Here is a 20,482-nt window from a genome sequence, read left to right as displayed (position 1 = left end):
CCGTGATCCATTTTTGTAATAGTATTGCCTCAAGTTCTGAGAACTGCTAGGCAGCATATCAGTGTTATTATTATTGGGGAATAAATTAACATGGACAAGGAGGAGAGATCTTGCAACACATAATTAGGAATGTTTATTGTTGCTGAAGATGATTTTTATTCCAGGCTTTGTTTGTGAAACACAACAGATAAGAGCTCGGGTATGAACATTATTTAATTTAAACAAATCTCTCGCCTCTCGCTCATGTCCATCAAGTACGGCAATATATCTTATTGCGATTCCCTGTTTTCGGGCTTAGTCAATCGATATCCTTCAAGATATACTGAAAGATGGATGTTTAAAAAACGATTTGGCTTTCCTATTAGCAAAACTAAGCTTCTTATGTGACACCATAAAAAACTCAAAACAGCCAAAAACCTCTTGCCTGAAACAGTGAGGTGCGTGCCATGGAAATTAAACTAGACTCGCTATCAGGTTCAGATGTACAAGTACTAAGGAACAAATTCCAGAATGTGTTTGGGAAAAACAGTGGATGTAAAAAAATGTGTAAAGTTGCTCAAGTATTGGAGGATGTGTCTGTAGTTGAAATTGACGGTGTTTGTGTTTGGGATATTCCTCTCTTTAAATATGCACGTCTGACGTTCTGTGATGTGGAAAGATCGTTTTCACAGTATAAGTCGTTGTTCAGAGGTAATCGGCAAGCATTTGTGATGGAGAATTTGGAGATGACCTTTGTTGTTCACTGCAATTCTCGGCCAACTACTAGCACTCAAGTGTGGTTGGTGAGTACCTACTTAGTAATATTTTTTTCCAAGCTAAGTAAGGTATTTTTGTCATATTTAAAAAAATATTTTTTATTTTTAGCAAATATTTACGTACTTTTTAGCACATAAAAAGTAAATATACTTAAATTTTTTAGCACATAAAAATCCGCTCCCTAGTTATTAAACAGTGTGTAGGCACGCATACTGAGGGATGTAAAAAATGTTTCCGTCTAAATTTCGAAATCATATTTCTAAATAAAGAAATAAAAACAATAATTCCCTGTTATTCTAATTTCACTGTATCTAAATACATTAGCAGCTATTCCAGTTGTCTCGGATGTTAGGCTACATTTTACCATTTCAAACTCTATATATTGAAAATTAAAATACTTTCGTTATATTCTATTATTAGAATCAATTTAGAATATCACATCATTTTACACAAAACACGTTGTTGGAAAAGGTTCCGTCACGGATGTTTTACAGGATTTGTGAATTGACTTCACACCTTCCCTACAGCTCCGACCTGGGTTGAAACATTTGTACGAGTAAATATTCATATATTGAACGCATTACACATCTGCGTAATATTTACCTACTGGAAAACACACAATCTTTGTCAAGTAGTTGCAAACATTGATATTTGAGCATTAACTACTTATAGTTGGGATCAGGGCTCAAGAATTTTAAATCTGTTTTCAGATTTCAAAGTAAAAAAGGCAGCATTTGTACAACATCTGTTTGTGTACAAACAAGGATATTTTCATAAAATTAAAGGAAAGTTTATGTGTGAAAATCAAGATAGCAACAGGCCTGATATAGGCAAATAATTAATATCTATGGAAGTTCTCAAGCATCAAACATTTGTGCAACGTTTATTTGGTGCTGTATTGGAGTTAAATCGCTCGCTTGAACTCGGTCGAGTGTCGCACCCTCGAGTGAGATAATATCGGTCGTGATACGCTCGTAATAAATAGAAGCACAGTACAAGGTCATCTCACCGACATGTCTTATCTTGTATGGAAGGCGACAGATAAGATACACATATGTTTTGCTCACACGGTAAAAATAAGGCTTTATTTTCTGCGTTTATGACAAAAGGTTAATGGAACAGTCAATGGAACGTACCAAAACAGGAACATGAAGTTATAAATAAAATCGTATGAAAAACTTCGATATACAGTTATTATTGCTAATTAATAATTATTCAATATTTGATTTACCACATATATATGATAGGTCCATACATAGTGTTCCGCCTATATACTGCGACAATGTAGAAACGTTTTACAAAATATTATTGATATAGCAGTAGATTAATAACAATATTAGTACAGAGATAACGTCATAGAAAATATAATAAAACGAATAATCATGCTACACAACTGTTACAGACGTAAAGACTGATACACTAATTATTATTATTATTATTATTATTATTATTATTATTATTATTATTATTACTACTACTAGAAAATTTGATACAGTTCTTCCATTATCGTGATTGTGTTCTCCGTTTATAATAATTACATTTACATCCAATAACATCTATCAGATGTGGCAAAAACAAAATCACTCCTGTGTGGGGGGGGGGGGAACATTTACCTACAACATTTATATTACATTTTAAAGCAAGTTTTGTAGTTGTGCTATGGAGAGGTTAGTTAAACACTGCAAAGTTTTGAAATGATAAACATATATGATGTTACTACACAGTTCATCACTGTAACACGAACAAATGTCTAACGCTCGGCTTATACCGTTGGAGGATTTATCGCTCGTGACAATTTTACCCATCATGCATGTGCGCTACCTATCGGATTATGCTATGAACTATAGTGAGGATCACATAAGAACAATTCCTAAATAGTAAATATCGCCGTCTAGTCAGTGTTGCCAACTGTTACCAGATATCACACGATCCTACGTAATAAATGACTTATTACTTACCATACTTTATATTGGAAGGTTATTCTAAATAATCCAATAATTTGTAACATATTTTCGTAGGCAAACTATACGAGAAAAGGATCAACATGTCAAGTATTTTGTTTAGCAATGCGAAATTGATTGATTTGACTAAACAATTGACTCACGAGCTCTAACCTTTAAAATGTATTTCGTTTGACCACATTAAATTATTAGTACTAAGTCCGAAAACTTACCTGACCATAGTCTTGGATTATAACCACAACGCAACACACAAAATAACTATTATGTATTAATATTAATACTGATATTAATTAATTATTAGTATGTTCAAATTTCTCTAGCTTTCAGTAACCTGCTCAGAAACCTAGTACAATTCTAATTTCATGGAATTCCAGTACCGACAAATATTATCGATATTTGTCTCAGCTGCCAACATACTAGTAACAAAATCACTACCATTTGTAGTATTTGTCAGTATCGAAATTCGAAACGAAGTTGGCAAAAGAAAATTCAACCTGCAAACTAGAAAATCACCACAATCCACTATCATATGTAGTAATGGGGGAAAAATGGTTAGGTTTCACCCTTAGGGTACGAAGTAAGCCGATCCGGACTATACTTGGCGCTCGAGCGAAAACGTCCGATGCAGACCTCTGGTTACGATCGTCCTATGTTTACGTTTTTGAAAATTATTTAATTTGTGCTATTGTACAAAGCAAAAAAAAAAAAATCTAAATCATACATCCAAAACGCTACTTAACTGTGCACATAAGAACAATGTGGAGTACTTACGAATGACTGCGAAGCTGGGAAGGCGCCGATTCGCGGTGTGTGGCTGCAAGAAGGAGAAGAGTCGAGTTAGTGTTGTAAACAAGGCAAGACAAGATAATGCGAGTCCTACAACACACGAAACACACAAGGGGGAATAAAGACCTGAGAGCTTGGAAACGAATCAGCACCGCAACAGTTCGCAGAAATAACGTCTGCACCGCAAATATGAAAACAAGCCTACCGGCAGGCTTCCAACATTTAATACACCGAGATAATAACAAGCTTAACATTATGGACTGCGACACAGCTTTCGACTACAAATACACAGAATTCTGGTACGATTATCGAGAGGGATATCGATATTTATCATTTTATAGCAACTCGGATGTCTCTTATTTTATGTTGCTTCAAGCGGTGACCTTTCGTCATGCTAACTAATATGATCAAGGATTCCCGCTAATATTGGAAGACCTGAGCAAACATCTTCGACACCAGAATGTTTCAACCGCTTGTAAGTATCAATAATACGTTCATAATGTAGATGAAATCAGGGTCAAAATATTAATAATAGGCTCATAATGCAGATATAATCAGGGTCAAAATATTAATAATAGGCTCATAATGCAGATGAAATCAGGGTCAAAATATTAATAATAGGCTCATAATGCAGATGAAATCAGGGTCAAAATATTAACAATAGGTTCATAATGCAGATGAAATCAGGGTCAAAATATTAATAATAGGCTCATAATGCAGATGAAATCAGGGTCAAAATATTAATAATAGGTTCATAATGCAGATGAAATCAGGGTCAAAATATTAATAATAGGCTCATAATGCAGATGAAATCAGGGTCAAAATATTAATAAGCTCATAATGCAGATGAAATCAGGGTCAAAATATTAATAATAAACTCATAATGCAGATGAAATCAGGGTCAAAAATATAAATAATAAGCTCATAATGCAGATGAAATCAGAGTCAAAATATTAATAATAGGCTCATAATGCAGATGAAATCAGGGTCAAAATATTAATACTAGGCTCATAATGCGGATGAAATCAGGGTCAAAATATTAATAATACGCTCATAATGCGGATGAAATCAGGGTCAAAATATTAATAATACGCTCATAATGCAGATGAAATCAGGGTCAAAATATTAATAATAGGCTCATAATGCAGATGAAATCAGGGTCAAAATATTAATAATAGGCTCATAATGCAGATGAAATCGGGGTCAAAATATTAATAATAGGCTCATAATGCAGATAAAATCAGGGTCAAAATATTAATAATAGGCTCATAATGCAGATAAAATCAGGGTCAAAATAATAATAGGCTCATAATGCAGATGAAATCAGGGTCAAAATATTAATAATAGGCTCATAATGCAGATGAAATCAGGGTCAAAAATATTAATAATAAGCTCATAATGCAGATGAAATCAGGGTCAAAATATTAACAATAGGCTCATAATGCAGATGAAATCAGGCCCAAAATATTAATAATAGGCTCATAATGCAGATAAAATCAGGTCAAAATATTAATAATAGGCTCATAATGCAGATGAAATCAGGGTCAAAATATCAATAATAGGCTCATAATGCAGATAAAATCAGGGTCAAAATATTAATAATAGGCTCATAATGCAGATGAAATCAGGGTCAAAATATTAATAGTAGGCTCATAATGCAGATGAAATCAGGGTCAAAATTTTAATAGTAGGCTCATAATGCAGATGAAATCAGGGTCAAAATATTAATAATAGGCTCATAATGCAGATGAAATCAGGGTCAAAATATTAATAATAGGCCCATAATGCAGATGAAATCAGGGTCAAAATATTAATAATAGGCTCATAATGCAGATGAAATCAGGGTCAAAATATTAATAATAGGCTCATAATGCAGATGAAATCAGGGTCAAAATATTAATAGGCTCATAATGCAGATGAAATCAGGGTCAAAATATTAATAATAGGCTCATAATGCAGATAAAATCAGGGTCAAAATATTAATAAGAGGCTCATAATGCAGATGAAATCAGGGTCAAAATATTAATAATAAGATCATAATGCAGATGAAATCAGGGTCAAAAATAGCAACTATGGCTAAGCTCGGGGCATAAGATATCAGATAACAGACAACGTTAAGATATATATAGATCGCATGCGGAGACAAAGAGAAAGGCGGAAAAGAGGGAAAACTGGAGAATGCTGGATTTGCAGTGAAGGATCTGCTGTTGGACAGACAACTATCAATGAATGATTAGCTAAGCTCATAATGTAGGCATCAGGGTAAAAAAAAATGAATAACTTCATAATGCAGATAATATCAGAGCAAACAATATCAATAATAAGTTCACAATTCAGATAAGATCAGGGACAAAAATAGTAGTAATAAGTTCATACTGCAGAAAAGATCAGGATAAAAAATATCAATAAGTTCTGCAGTGCTCGGGAAAAGTGACATAAGTCAGTTTCCACAAACCTTTTTTGATAATTTATTGACAACTTACAATGGTTTATGTTGATTTGTTTTTTTTCTGTATGAATTATTGTAATGGGATAAATACTTATGTATTTTTTTCCAAGCGAGCAGATGTTCCGTAAGTTGTCAATACATTATCAAAAAAGGTTTGTGGAAACTGACTTGTGTCACTTTTCCCAAGCACTGCACAGTTCATAATGCAGATAACATCTGGACAAAAAAATATTAGGTAATAATAAAGTCATATAGCAGACAAGATCAGTATAAAAAATATAATAAGTTCATAATGCAAAAAACATCAGGGTAAAATCTGAATAAGTTCATTAATGCAGATACCATCAGGGCCAAAAATATCAATACTATGTCATGAACATTGTAATTGACTTTGCCTGTTATGTTTATAAACAAATAAAATAAAATAAAATAATGCAGCTAACATCAAGATAAAAAATATCAATAAGAAGCTCATAGTGCAGATACATCAGGGCCAAAATATCATAAAGTCATAATGCAGATAACATCTGGGCCAAAAATATCAATAATATATTCATAATGCAGATAACATCAGGGTAAAAAAATATCAATCTCATAATGAAGGTAAGATAAAGATAAAACATATCAATAAGCCCATAATGAAGATATGAGTCAAAAATATGAATAAGGTCAAAACAATCTACAGATAACATCAGGGCCAAAAATATCACTAATGAGCTCATAATGCAGGTAAGATCAGGGTCAAAATTGTCAATGGTAATCTCACAATGTAGATGACATCAGAGTCACTATCGCAGTCTAGAGACAGAGAGAGGGTGTGAGTTCCAATCCCACTTGGACTCACAGCCTAGATGAACTTATTTTCGGAGATATTTCCAACTGTAGGGCAAATGTCTGATAATTCCATGGCGAACCTTTGAACCCATCTCGCCTAAATACAATTTCGCTGTCACAAATTCCACCAACCTTACATAATTCCGTAACTGATACAGCGTTGTTAAATTATTAAGGGTCAAAGAAACATTAAAAATTAATTAAACCAGTAAATCAAGAATGTTCGAGTATTTTCTATTAATTCGAAGACAGAAGTCAATTAAAGAAAATGGAAAGAGCTTGATATTATACACGAATGACAGGAATGGACTGGAAAAATAACTGTCATATGATACAGTACAAGCAACGTGGGAAGATCGAAGTAACGGTAGGTTAAGGAAACAGAATGCGAGCGTTATTTCATAACCTGACAATGACATAATAGGTCTAGTAACCTTCTCTCAGGACAAACTCTCTAAAGGGAGAAATACTCTGACCTCTTTAGGGCTAAATATCTGAGAAAATTTTCCCCTGAGGTCAAAGGTAACGGTAACGAGAGAAAGTGCAAGAAACATGACATTCATATTATATATGGTAGATAATGAACAGCCAGAAGAAAATACAATTATATTCAAGGGATATCAGAAGATCAAGGTAACAATGGGGCACCGAAACATGTTGCTATAAATAAAGTAACAAAAAGAGTCTACTTTCATTGTGAAGTCTCTACAAGGGACAAAACCCCATGTCCTTCATAAATAGATGCAGTTCTTTGGTTCCCGACGACGATTATATTTTATTTATTTACATTTATCATTATAATTAACGCGCCAGTAAACAGCACTTGGCCAATAACATGTCAGCACAGGACTTACAATAATATCTGAATAAGAATGAATACGATAAAACTTATCAACAGTAATATCACTGGAAGTTTTTATTTATCTAGGGAAAATGAATTGGGATTTAATTGACTATTACACGATTTCAAGAAAGTATATAAAGACTAGAAGAAATAAAGTAAGTGTTGTGGAAGAGAAAACCTGATGGCCTTAACTACACCAGAATAAATAAATAAATAAATAAATAAATAAATAAATAAATACATAAATAAATAATATATAAAATATTGACTTACGAAAATACTAAACTGTTTGAAAATGTATTATTGTACCATCTCATCATTACAAGTATTCCGCTAGATGGCAGTAGTGTCTTATGATTAACTTTTCTCTTGTTACAAGTTGTGCCAACTGTATAATATTCATTTAACACTATGGGTGATTAGTAGTCAAGAAGGCTTTGTTGATTCAATTTCATTTTTATTAAAAAAATTGCATTCCATTTCAATTATCAACAGTAATCTCACGAGAGGTTTTGATTTAACTAGAGAAAATCAAAACTCGAGTGGGATTTAATTGACTATTACACGATTAGAAGAAAGTATATAAAGATTATAAGTAACAAAGTACTCCAATACAATAAAATATTAATTGACTTACGAAAATAAACCTATCTTCAAATGTATTATTGCACCATTACGCTAGATGGCAGTTGTGCCAACTATGGAATCTTCATTGAACACTGTAGACGGTTACTAGTCAAGAAAGCTTTGTCGATTCAGTTTCATTTTTATTAAGACAGTTGCATTTCACTTCAATTATCCGAATCCCAGTAATCAACGTCACTTGACAGATGATTTTCAATAAATCTTAATATTAAACAATCTCTGATACGTGACTATCCATAATATCATATAGCAGAAGCTATAACATAACCTAACTAATATACACAAGTGTTAGAAAAGTTTTAATTAACGACGACGACATAAAAAATAAACATGAATAATTTTAAAAGGAATAATTATTGAATGTACAATTTTCAAATTTGAATGTGGTTGGTGGTTCAATTGATGTTATATTGGACGTGTGCGTAATAGAAGTGGAACTCGTTGATTTAGGCCTACATGGTGTATTCAACCTATTCAGGATTTCCGAATGGTGCTCTTCATTTATTTGTAAATCGGATTTCAGAAGATGGATAGGTATGATCAGTGATTTTTATTAATTCTTGTTCTTGAATGCCTATGCGAGTCATATTTGAAACTGCTGTGCATCGACTGGAGTGGTTTGTAATTGTATATATATTTTTGACGTCCAGACCAGCGCAGTTTCAAATGTTGTCAAACAAAGAAACAAATGCTAGGGACGCGATAAAATTAAACAAATGCTAGGGACGCGATAAAATTAAACAAATGCTAGGGACGCGATAAAATTAAACAAATGCTAGGGACGCGATAAAATTGTGCGATAAGCAGCCATGATTGGTTGAAATACGTCCTTTCGTACTGTTTTATTGGTCAAAAGTAGATGACGTAGTAAGAGTGTAATAGTCATTATAATTAACGCGCCAGTAAACAGCACTTGGCCAATAACATGTCAGCACAGGACTTACAATAATATCTGAATAAGAATGAATACGATAAAACTTATCAACAGTAATATCACTGGAAGTTTTTATTTATCTAGGGAAAATGAATTGGGATTTAATTGATTATTACACGATTTCAAGAAAGTATATAAAGACTAGAAGAAATAAAGTAAGTGTTGTGGAAGAGAAGACCTGATGGCCTTAACTACACCTGAATAAATAACTAATAAATAAATAAATAATATATAAAATATTGACTTACGAAAATACTAAACTGTTTGAAAATGTATTATTGTACCATCTCATCATTACAAATATTCCGCTAGATGGCAGTAGTGTCTTATGATTAACTTTTCTCTTGTTACAAGTTGTGCCAACTGTATAATATTCATTTTAACACTATGGGTGATTAGTAGTCAAGAAGGCTTTGTTGATTCAATTTCATTTTTATTAAAACAATTGCATTCCATTTCAATTATCAATCTAATATTAAACAATCTCTGATACGTGACTATCCATAATCTCATACAGCAGAAGCTGTAACATAACATAAATAATATAAACAAGATAAATGATAGAAAAGGTTTAATTAAGAATGATGAAATAAACGTGAATCATTTCAAAAGCACAATGTTGGCAAAGAAACAAATGCTAGGGAGGTGATAAAATTGTGGGATAAGCAGCAATGATTGGTTGAAACACGTCGTTCTGTACCATTTTATTGGTTGAGTGTTAGAGAAGGCCGTATGGCCTTAACTCTGCCAGGTTAAATAAATCATTATTATTATTATTATTATTATTATTATTATTATTATTATTATTATTATAACGTAGTAAAAGCGTAATAGTCTCTAGAAAATGAACCTTTTCTTAGCTTCTGTTGATCCTAGAGTGCTGATATTTTCACGAATTGTTATTTGGATGTTTTACATGTACTGGAATAATGTTTTTGATTTTTTTTTTTTATTTTGGAGATGTTGCAGGAGATAATGTTCTGAGTATCGTCGAAAAATATTTCTCAATAAGGAAATATATTAAAGAAACACTACTGTTTCATCATAAAGTCAACTTATAAGGACGTGAGGTGTAAAAAATCAGCTTGAACAGTTTTCGAGAAGAAGTTTCTTATGTAAGACATAACATCTTTGTATTTATATTTTTAGCCTCCTCTTTCTGCATTTTTGCATTTGTGTTTTTGTATTTGTAATTTTATTTATATTCTTTATTTACTTCTTCTCCCTTCATTTGTTTTTTGTTTTTTTTTTTTTGTATATGACTATTTATATCCTAGTGGTGTGGAAGAGAAAGCTGATAGCCTTAACTTCATCAGATTACAATGGTTATTAGAGGAGAAAAATTCGCTCCGGCTTGAACCCGGGTCCTTCATTCTACGTACCAAGAGCTCTAACGACTGAGCTACGTTGAAGTTCAATCCACAGCACCGGATCCAATCCCCCTCCTCTAGTGTTTTTCCCTTTGTGACCTAACTCCAAGTTCAACATATATGTTGACATATATATTAAGTCAACTGCCATTATAAAAGGAGCCAGTCAATTTAGTGACTTGCTGGCCGGATTTCATAATAATATGCACTGTTGGGCGGAACCTACGTAAAAATTTATTTTTTTGGTCGTACAGAATATATCTGTTATGGTAACAATGGTTATTATGTCAACATATATGTCGAACTTGGAGTCAGGCCACAAAGGGAAAAACACTAGAGGAGAGGGATTCGATATGTGCTGTGGATTGAACTTCGGCGTAGCTCAGTGGTTAGAGCGCTTGGTAAGTAGAAGCAAGGACTCGGGTTCGATCCCCGGCGCCGGAGCGAAATTTTCTCCTCTAATAACCACTGTTACTATAACAGATATATTCTGCAAGACCAAAAAAAAAAAAAAAAAACATTAATCTTTAAGTACATTCATCAGATTAAATAAATAAAATAAATATATATATATATACTCAGGATAGACAATTCCTTTGTGATAAAATAGGAACTTCTGGTAAAACCCAAGAAAATCAGTACCTCACCCCTTTTGTGCGCAAGATATTTCACAAGGGATCGAACACTGGTACCTTTGGAGAGAGGTCGCCCAGTGACCTGCACTACAGTCCCGCCTTCGAAGACCCAGCAGTTGGACTCGGCCTGTTGGCAGTCGTACTCCAGCACTTGCCAAAGACCTGACGGACGCACGTGGGTCCCCAGGGCTTGCGCAACCAGAAAACTAAATTATAAATGGACGGCACATAAAATTACTCGCGACAGACAAACAAGCGGCCCATGTGTCTCCCGTATTCATTGCCAGACGTCACTCCATCGATCGTTGTCAAACAGTCAACATCCAGTCGCTCTGGCGTGCTGCGCCTCCCCCCCCCCCAAACCGTGCCCAGCACTGGATACACCGCGAGGGTGTGCATCCCTCAAAACTTTTGGTAGACAGGTGAAGTCTGTGGGGTTCTTAGTGGAGAGGGTTATATCTCTGGTAAATGCAAAGTCCAAATAACAAAAACATTGTGGCATTAAAAGGCAATATTAGATGGAAAATTGCAATAGTGGTGTGATGGTATTAACGAAATACACGAAATGTTTTAAAACTTAATTGTATTCGTAAAAAAAAAACATCTCATGAATGAGCTCTACAAAATGAATGATAGGTCTATCTATGACATCTAACTGCGAAAAGTCGTGCAATCTAGTGATTTCAACGAAATAGCCTCATAGCCAACAAACTGGTACTTGACAAATGTTTTTTCACGAAATACTGCCGAAAATAGATAATCCTTCTTTCGAGGTTTTCCCCAGCCGTGGGACTGAAGCCGGATGGTCTATGGCATCACTTCATTTCTCCCTTTGAATTGATTACCTGGTTGGGTTTTTCCGAGGTTTGTCCCAACCAAAAGGCAAATGCCGGGTAATCTTTTGGCGAATCCTCGGACCTCACCTCATCATTGTAGAAAATTACTACATTGTAAAACTGTAAAAATTATAAAATATTGTAAAAATTTATAAAAACGTAATTGTAATATTGTAAAATTTTGACTTGTTCCACATCTTAAAGCTTCATTACTCATGTAAGATCTATGGAAGATAATAAATGAATGAATTAAATAACTGGAGGATAAAGAAACGGATAAAAGAAGAATAGAAACTACAAAAATGAAATTTTTTAGAGCAGTAGCTGGTGTTACCCGTTTAGACAAAAACAGAAAACAGATATCCCTGAACAACTAAAAATATATGATTTAGAAGAAATTATTACGCAATAAAAACAACTCATACCAGCATATTTTAAGAATATTTTAATAATAATAATAATAATAATAATAATAATAATAATAACTTAATAATAATACAGTATTAACAATAACGATGTCTTGCTTATTTTACCACATCTCATCTTTATGCTGGGAGGTGTTTTCTAAATGATTCAATAATTTGTGAAAGAGTAGACCTATATTTTCCTCCTGAAATTCTCGCACATTATGTTGGTAATTAGAAGATTAGTATGACCTAATATTAAAATTTATTTTGTCTGACTACATCAAATTCATTGCTCTGACTAAACAGTTTACTATTCACGAGATCTAACCTAAAAATGTATTTTGTTTGATCACGTGAAATGATTAGTACAAACTCCGAAAACCGAATGTCACTATGAAATGTAAGCTTAAGAATATTTACTCCTAATAATTTTGCTATTCTAGTCATAATTGCTATCTCCGTGCGCGTAATACCTTCTTCATTATAGTCTTTCTTCAGTTCATTATACATTATGAACTATAGGTTCCTGAAGCATAGCCTACTCAGCATGACACACACTTTCTTTCTTGGAGGAGTCACTGCCATGCTATATCCTCTCTTTCACGTTATTGTAATAAAAATCTAAACATGAGAGAAATTTATTAAAATGTGAAATGATATTTCTATCGACTACCCAAAATGTAGTCCCGGGCCGTGGCGTCGTGGTCTAAGGCATCCTGCCTTGGATTCGCGTTACGGAATGCGCGCTGGTTCGAGTCCTCATGGGGGAAGAAATTTTCTCATGAAATTTCGGCCAGTGTATGGGACCGGTGCCCACCCAGCATCGTTATGCACTTGTGGAGCTACGATAAGAAGCGAAAATCCGGTTCAGCAAACCAGCTTTCACGGCTGGGGGGATCATCGTGCTAATCACACGATACCTCCATTCTGGTTGGATGATCGTCCACCTCTGCTTCGGCATGTGAACGTAAGGCCAGCAGCCGGCTGGTCGGACTTTGCCCTTCAGGGCTGTAGCGCCATGAATTTACTTTTTTTTTACCCAAAATGTAAGTATCGCACCAAGTGTATTTATTTACAGTTTACACTTATATGACTATAATCTTGATTGTAACCATAACGCTACTTATTTACTTACTTACTTACTGGCTTTCAAGGAACCCGGAGGTTCATTGCCGCCCTCACATAAGCCCGCCATTGGTCTCTATCCTGAGCAAGATTAATCCATTCTTTATCATCATATCCCACCTCCCTCAAATCCATTTTAATATTATCTTCCCTTCTACGTCTCGGCCTCCCTAAAGGTCTTTTCCCCTCCGGCTTCCCAACTAACACTCTATATGCATTTCTGGATTCGCCCATACATGCTACATGCCCTGCCCATCGCAAACGTCTGGATTTAATGTTCCTAATTATGTCAGGTGAAGAATACAATGCGTGCAGTTCTGTGTTGTGTAACTTTCTCCATTCTCCTGTAACTTCATCCCTCTTAGCCCCAAATATTTTCCTAAGCACCTTATTCTCAAACATCCTTAATCCAAGAATCAGTCCCATTCCGAGGCTTATTTGAAGGATTCGTAACAAGCTGTTTTTTACGGTGATGGGTTGTTAGCCCTTCGCCCAAACCCCAAGCTGAAGGACCACCCCTCATCGGCTGTCAATATTAATATTGATATTAATTAATTATTAGTATGTTGAAATTTCACTAGCTTCCAGTAATCGGCTCAGAAATCTAGAACATTCTGAATTTTCAGAATTTTCAATACCGACAACTGCTGTCACTGCTGCCAACATAACAGAATATCACTACCAGTTGTAGTATTTCTCAGTAGTCTACCGAAATTCGAAACGAAGTTGGCAAAAGAAAATTCAACCTGCAAACTAGAAAATCTCCATAATCCACTAGCATACGTAGTAATGGGGGAGAAATAGGTTTCACCCTTTGGGTGTTAAGTAAGCTGATCCGGACTATACATAATATATTTCAAGAATATGATGTTTAGGGACCGGATTTTTATGTAATTACATATTACATTCTTTTCAACCTAACCGTATATAAATAATAAATCTTTGCGAATCTTGTAATTACCATTAATGTATTAAAATTTGATATTACATATTTTTACATATTTACCCCATATTACGTATTATGGCTTGGTATTACATAAATCTACATATTTAGGGGTTTTTATTTATTTTTACTTCTCGAAAAGGGAGGAAGAAATTCTGCTGGAAAAGTTTACAATTTGAAATACACAGATTTAAAAAGCCTTTTTGCCTACCCAAGAAAGGATATATTTCGGGACATAACATAATGTCCTTAGTTCCAGGAAGTAATAGAGGCACTCCCCCATACCGCCCACTGTAAATGAGTGAACAAAAGGCAATCTTTCTCATACATTTATCTTGCATTGTAAAATTTATCTTGTATTGTAAAATCACTCAGAAAGTAGCGTTGCCTTCATGCAGTGGAGTGGGACGTGGACGACATGATTTGTCTCGAACTATAATTGTTCTGCACACGTCTTAACAAGCCGTTCCCATGCAATTTGCAACCTTACCCACCCTCTTCCTAATCCTTCAATGGGAAACCCGTGTCAAGTCTGACATGAGCAGCAATAAAGTAGCCGACTTTTGAAAAGAAGTTGGAGTAAAGGAACAAACTGGAAAGATGTTCAAAGATTAAAATAAATAGCTTTGCAGGTTATTGCTTGACCTCTTCACTTTAAATTTAGTAGACCTATACGGAAATGGGATTTTCCGAGCAATTAGAAAGTATGGTTCTCGGCTGGAATAATCCTACCCTTCTGAATGAGACTGGAATGTCACTTTTCAAACGACAGTTTCTAACTGCCTATAGTTTGAGGTTGTAGCACGTACTTTGTTTCTTAGAGGGAGCAGCTAAAATGCATGTAACTAACTAAAATGGCCCCTGTATCTTCAACCCTAAGACAAAAATAAGATCATGAATTGCGATGGACGAAGCTTTCAGTACAGATGGAAAAATACCAGGGGCGATTTCTCAGGCCATGCTATGCTTGCTGAGCAAGCCCAATATTTTCGTAGAATGTGTATTTCTTAAAATGGGATTACGGACATTAAAATTTATTTTGATTTTTGGAATATTGTATAGGCGTAATACCATCCGCAGGTTGCACACCGCAAGTATCGCAACGCTTGCTCGTTTCTCGGAGCTACAGGAAAGACGTAGAAATAGCGAGAATATGATGCGCGCGCAAATGCCTTCCACCTTAGTCCGCCCTAGGCGCACATGCTTCTGTTATGTGTTGTTTGAAGCTCTGGTCCGAGAGCTACACCAACGACTATTTAACGTTACACAGAGCAGTATTGACAGCGGGAATGTGCTGTGATTTGCGAGTGCAATGTAATTGTATGAGCGAAATGCTTATGTTAGCTGCTGCATGTATTATTAATTCTTAAACATTAATTTGAAGTATTGCAATGAGTTCGGAACTGTGTGTCATTGAAACCTTATTATTAAATCCATTTTCCCGAAGGACTATTCAAGAGAAGACAGACATTATAGAGAATATGTGCGCTCGTTCAGTGCATCTCAATACAACAATGTGCATTGGTTGGCAGGGTCGGAAAAAACTAAATAAACTGTTTTGTTGGCCATGTTTGTTATATTATATCGAACTTCTACATCTGCTAAGCGAATACGATCCATGACTCATAATGATTTCATAATTATAAAATAAGTTATTTATGTGGGTCTGATTATTTATATTAATTATGAATTATTATATCCTCCCATCTTCCCCTATGAATAAAAGAGCAAGCCTAACTTTCGTGACTAGCATTCGCCCCTGAAAAAATAGTAATGTGTCGAGTGTGCGGTAGAAAAGTCGGGTGCTCTATGAAATCATAACTGGAGAGTCTTAACCATCCAGGCAGATATTGATATTAAATATTTTCATGATTTTACATATTTTGGTACATATTCACCTTATTTTTCTTACATAAATATGTACATATTTCACACCTTGATCATCATCATCATCATCATCATCATCATCATCATCATCATCATCAATAACTTCAAGGTTTAGGCCGATGGCCTGTTCCGCCTACAGAATTTTATCCATCAAATTGATCTCTCCAACGTCTCTTTGGTCTTCCCACTCGTCTTCTTCGTGTAGGTCTATAACACCATGTTCTGAAAGGTTTCCTGTCGTTGGGCATTCTTGTTATATGGTCGTACCAATTATTTCTATATTTTTCAATTATAGTTATTACACTCTCGATATTCAGTTCTCGACGTATATCTTCGTTTCTCTCATGGTCCTGTAGTCTAAATCCTGCTAGTGACCTTAAGAGTCTCATCTCAGCGGCCTCAATTCTTCTCTGTTGGGCTCTAGTCAGAATCCACGTTTCTGAACCATATAACAATGTCGGAATTGCCAGTGTCTTGTATAATTTGAGTACAGTTTTTCTGTCGACTTTATTTATGAGTGTACGTTTAATTGTGCCAATAAGTCTTAAAAATTTATTTAACTTGTTTTCCACGTCTGTGGAGGATATGTAAGAGAGATCGCATCCAAGGTAAGTAAAAGAATTTACTTGTTCAATCATCTTATCCTCTATTACAATTTTAGTTCTTATTGTATTATTTCCGCAGAAGCCAAATACTTTAGTTTTCCTGTGTGATATTTTTAGATTGTAGTTATTAGCAACAATTCTCAACAGATGGACTGCTCTCTGTAGGTTGTCTTCAGAATCAGCCAACACCAACTGGTCGTCTGCGAAAAGTAAGTAATCTAAAAAGATATTATCTATAAAATAATGTTTTTAAATTGTTCTGCCATTCCCTTACAGCTTCGTCTATGTACAAATTAAAAAGAGTAGGTGATAAGCAGGGAACGGATTTATATGGACTAAAAATATATGAAATATGTAAATATATATGTAGTTATTTTTACCAAAATATGGAATTAAATATGGATTTTTACCAAAATATGGAATTAAATATGGACTTAAAATTATAAAAAAATGACTATGTACGTTAAATATTGGTACATTTTAATCAAACTAAACAAAAAATATAATGGACGTACCTTATCTTCCAATGTAGTTTCAACAAAACACAATTTTTATTGTCTGTTACCATAACAATAGGTTACAAACATTTCTTTCAAGTGCTGAAAAGTGAATCTTCTTCTATTGTCTCTGAGGATAGATTTATACTGACTAAAAGAGCGTTCGACGTCACAAGAAGTAACTGGTACATAATTCAATTTCACAATGTCTGCTGGGGATAAGTCCAAGTTAATCTTCACTGTTGATTCACCACTCATCACAGCAACAACCTTTTGTAGTTCTTCATATCCAGGGTTTTTTGAAAGTACAGTGTCCACCTTAGCTCTTACTGCATCTGCAACTTTACCTCTACCACGATTCAGTTGTTCCACAGTACTATTTATAATTTCAAAACTTTCAGATAGTGAAAGGTGCCTATTTTGGAGACTTTTGAGCGTTTTTATGATGCATGAAAATGTATGCTGAATGTGAGCTAAGTCATTCTTCACACTTATGTCACAGGTAACTGTTTTCGCAGTATCAATTGAGACTGCATCTTCAGAGTCCAATGCAAGGAGAACATTGTTAATAGAGTCTATATGTTCGGCATAATATTCAACTGCTTCTAGCCATGTACCCCATCTAGTTAAAATTGGCTTTGGTGGCAATGGAATTTCAGGGTACATTTCTTTCAACACGTTAACTCTACTGGGAGCTTTGAGAAATACTTTTTTCACTGATGAAATCAACAAATCTACTTTAGGGAAATTGTCTCTGACCACTTCTGCCACACGATGAAATGCATGCGCCACACAAGTAAAATGAGTCAATTTAGGATATACAACAGATAATGCTTGTCCAGCTTTGACCATATAAGGGGCAGCATCGCTAATAAAGAATAACACATTATCGTACATAATACCCTTTGGCCACAGGATACCCATAGCTTCGTTGAACAGTTTAACTATAGTTTTGTTATTGCACTTTTCTAGAACATCACAATGTAAAAGAATTCGTTCAGAATATTGTTCACTTAACAAACCGATAACTACATTACCAACAAGTCTACCTTCTTTGTCGGGAGTCTCATCAATGGAAACCCAAATTGAACTATCTTTAATTTCATCTCTTATCTTCTGTATTGTCTCATCGTAGATGGATGGAGCATACGTCTTCCTAAGTGTTGACTCATCCGGGATTGTATGTTGAGTATATTTTTCAAGGAATTCACTGAAGACCTTATTCTTTAGTTTGTAGAGAGGAATATCAGCAGAGATGAGAGAACGGCACAGGTCGATGTTAAACTCAGATCTTACATTCGATGTTGTTGGTTGTGTTAAAAACAATTGTCTCTGCTTGGAATTTAGTTGTTTGTTGGCCTGATGTTTACTAGTTGTAATGTGTTGTTGCACCAGGAACTTTTGTGTAGATGATACTGCACACTGACACAAATTACAAAATAATATTTTATTGTCAGTTGATAAACCATCTTCTTTAAATTCTGAAATGTAACTTGTTAGTTTTGATTTTAAATTGACTGAATGACGTACTTTTGGCATATTTACCGTCTTTATAGTATGATTTACAAAACTGAACCTATGTGTACTCTGACTGGCATTTAACTGTTGAGCTGCACAACTGAAGTCTGTTAAAAATTTTAAATTAAATTAATACAGTTTTGTAACTTACTTTCCCATTGTTGATAGGACTGCTAATTTTCAAATAACTCTGATGTTAAAGGGATTACTGAACATGTGTTTAAATCTCTATTGTTGAAATGTATTTTTAAAAGTTAATGGAATTTTGTTTTGTTTTATTGTTAAACCTAATATAATATGGACTGTTTTATATGAAATATGGAAAATATATGGAAATTAACGAAAATATGTACTAAACTCTAAAATATGGAAAAATATGGAAAATAAAAGTAGGATTTTTCAACCCTACACATTGTGAAACACAAAGATAATGCAAAATATAAATTATATTAGCTTTATAAGTAAATATGTATTTACATATAAATCCTTTCCCTGGTGATAAGGAACACCCTTGTCTGACCCCTTGGTTAACTTCTCGCAAGTTTGTAGTAATCTTGTTGATATTCATTTTGATTTTTGTATTTTTGTACATACTTTGTATCACCCTTATTAGATGCTCAGGAATTCCTTTCTTTTTTAATATCATCCACAATTTTGTTCTGCTAATCATATCAAATGCTTTCTCAAAGTCTATGAAAGCCATATATGTGGGAATATTAAATTCGACATGTTTTTCTATAATCTGCGTTACGGCGAAGATATTATCAATACATGATCTGTTTTTCCGGAACCCACTCTGTTCTTCTGCTAATAGCACTTCTGCAATTTTCTTTAGTCTTTGAGAGATAATCTTGGCATATATTTTATAGCCTGAGTTAAGAAGGCTAATCCCTCTGTAATTTTCACAATTCTTCCTGTTCCCTTTTTTAAAAATGGGAGTAATTAGTGCTATATTCCATTCTTCTGGTATGTGACCAAACTTCGAACATATATTTAAAAAACTTAAAAATCTTTGTAAAAATTCACACCTTGATATTACATAAAAATCCGGTCCCTAAATGATGTTACACCCTATTTCCGGGGAGGTCTTCAATTCTCGAACGCTCTATTATTTTTGTTGTAATAAGGGAACGAACTGCAAGCCATTAATTTGCAGCATGAAGCGTTGCCACTTCAGAGATAGCGGAGCGGTATTAATGTATTTCGTTTTAAGGACACGCTAAAATGACAGCAGAGAGAATCACTGGAGTTTCTTCTGAATGCCGAAGTCGAGGGGGAAGATGCACTCGGTAGTGAAGTATCTGTTTATTCGACCTCATCAGCGTGCCGGCGGGGCTCGTATTAATTGTGGGGTGCGATTATTCCAAGAAACGCGCGGGGCATAATTGGAGCAGACACTAAGCCCCTGGTCGAGCCCAGCTCAAGAGCCCTCGTGGGCTACATTAATTTG

The 20,482-nt window shown here is 34.6% G+C and overlaps 1 protein-coding gene across 2 annotated transcripts in view; it reads right to left on the bottom strand.

The window, feature by feature from the left end:
* LOC138714672 (ankyrin repeat domain-containing protein 50) overlaps nt 1-20,482 on the bottom strand; it is a 771,534-nt gene that overhangs the window by 524,436 nt on the left and 226,616 nt on the right. For both annotated transcript variants that reach the window (XR_011336058.1, XM_069846733.1), the window contains exon 2: nt 3,489-3,531. The gene's annotated coding sequence lies outside the window, so the exon portion shown is untranslated. The remainder of the gene's footprint in view (nt 1-3,488; nt 3,532-20,482) is intronic.

The sequence above is a fragment of the Periplaneta americana genome, chromosome 15, assembly GCF_040183065.1.
Source record: "Periplaneta americana isolate PAMFEO1 chromosome 15, P.americana_PAMFEO1_priV1, whole genome shotgun sequence".
NCBI classification, from domain to species: Eukaryota; Metazoa; Arthropoda; class Insecta; order Blattodea; family Blattidae; genus Periplaneta; species Periplaneta americana.
This window is presented reverse-complemented; position numbering and strand designations above follow the sequence as displayed.